The following is a 1,801-nucleotide window of genomic DNA, read 5'->3' on the forward strand; positions in this document are numbered from 1 at the left end:
GAGGTAGAGCGGGTTGGCCGTTAATCGGAAGGTCGGCGGTTCAATCCCTGGCTCCCCCTGGTTGCGTGTCGAAGTGTCCTTGGGCAAGATACTGAACTTCGATTGAGTGAGTGTGAATGTTAGTTTCTGTTTGAGCACTTAGGCTCAGTGTGTGACTGGTGAATGCAGATGTAGTGTAAAAGCGCTTTGAGTGGTCGAAAAGACTAGAAAGGCGCTATACAAGTACGGAGACAGCACCGCTGGTTGTAGAGGTCCTCCATGGATGGCAGCTCCGTCCTGGTGATTTGCTGAGCAGTTTTCACCACCCTCTGTAAAGCCTTATGGTTGAGGGCAGCTGCCTTAGACAGTTTGTAGCTGTGGTCAGAGACATTTTCAGCACCACTGAACGGAACTGTCCTTTCACACAGGAAAGCTCAGCTGAGACATTCTGATCTTATCTGGGTTTCATGTGTCACTTGCTCTCTGACTGTGACATTTCCATGGTTATTAAATTCGACACACATACTTCTTTTTTTGAGTAAAATAAGCAGAAATGGTCTGTTATTTTAGATATCAAATATTTGCCAGGATATTCCCAAGATGCCAGTTGCCATCTTAAAGGACTCTCCTACTCCTTGAGGTCCCTTCTGTCAGAGCCCAGGGACCATATTTAAAACTGTATTTACAGCCACGCCCCAGCACAAGGGAGAACAGCAGGAGATCCAGGGCCCCTCAGCCCAGCCAGAGCTAATCCTAAAGATTCTAAGATTCTAAACTAGACTTCAGGTCGGGACGGTGCTGAGCTGCCTTTGGGGTGTGTGGTGGCCTGTTTGTTAGGGGCTTTAGGCCCCCGGGTCTGACCTGGGATCCGTTGTCGCCTCTCCTTGCGGGGGCCCTCTTTGGCGTGGGTGGTGTTCCCGCCACTGTCCCCTGCTGGCTCTCTCTCACGACGGGGGGCATGCGGTTCTTCCAGTGTGCGTGGTTGGTGCTGTCGCAACGTGGGTCTTGGCCCGCTCCCTTGGGGGTAGCTATCCGGGGGGGCTGGGCCCTCGTCTGGGTTCGGGGCATGCAAATCGACTCTAACAGTGGCTGCTGTCAGATACAGGAGCTACAGATGCTACAGCAGTTACTGATAGCTACTGTTAGCTACAGCAGCAAAAGTCTTCAATCAACTGGGCCGCGTGAAGCCCCTGGAAAATGTAACAAAACATTTTCAAATGGAAAAGGTGGTGCCTTGAACACCCTGTTGTGTACTCAAACGCACTGCCTTTTAATTCAGTGTTATAAATTGTCACTGCTGATTGGGAAACACCTCTGACACACTCAACAAACAAAAGAGTATTTGAAACCCTGTGGCGCATTGTTTGACACAATTTCGAGGAAACATGCCCAACCCAAAAACCGTAGCAAAACGGTGCACACCTTTTTCAAATTGAACGTCCTCCTGTGTTCTTGAAACTGTTTCATCCCCCTCAACAATGAGGCAGAATATTTTCAAGTTGTGAGCAGCTCCTCTGCTTGTGCTGAAAAGGCCAAAGTTAGCAGGTACAGGAAGTGTCGAGGGCAGTGCGTACAAGAGCCAGGTTGAGTCGAGTCGAGTCTAAAGGTTTGTAGTAGTATATGGTCTCAGCAGCGAGTGCATACAGCTAGGGAAGCCCAGAGTATCAGTTCAACGTGCCCGGTTAACCTCCAATGGACGGCCCCAGGAGGATCCTGATCAGATACCCAAACCAAATCATCTGGCTCCTTTCGGCTCCACCTCATATTTCTAAGGCTGATCCCAACCACCTTATGGAGGAAACTCGTTTTGGCCACTTGTATC

At 49.9% G+C, this 1,801-nt stretch overlaps 1 long non-coding RNA gene across 1 annotated transcript in view; it reads left to right on the forward strand.

Moving 5' to 3' along the window:
• LOC123970362 overlaps positions 1 to 1,801 on the forward strand; it is a 6,395-nt gene that overhangs the window by 994 nt on the left and 3,600 nt on the right. The window lies entirely within an intron of this gene.

This window comes from Micropterus dolomieu, linkage group LG04 (assembly GCF_021292245.1).
Source record: "Micropterus dolomieu isolate WLL.071019.BEF.003 ecotype Adirondacks linkage group LG04, ASM2129224v1, whole genome shotgun sequence".
Classification (NCBI taxonomy): domain Eukaryota; kingdom Metazoa; phylum Chordata; class Actinopteri; order Centrarchiformes; family Centrarchidae; genus Micropterus; species Micropterus dolomieu.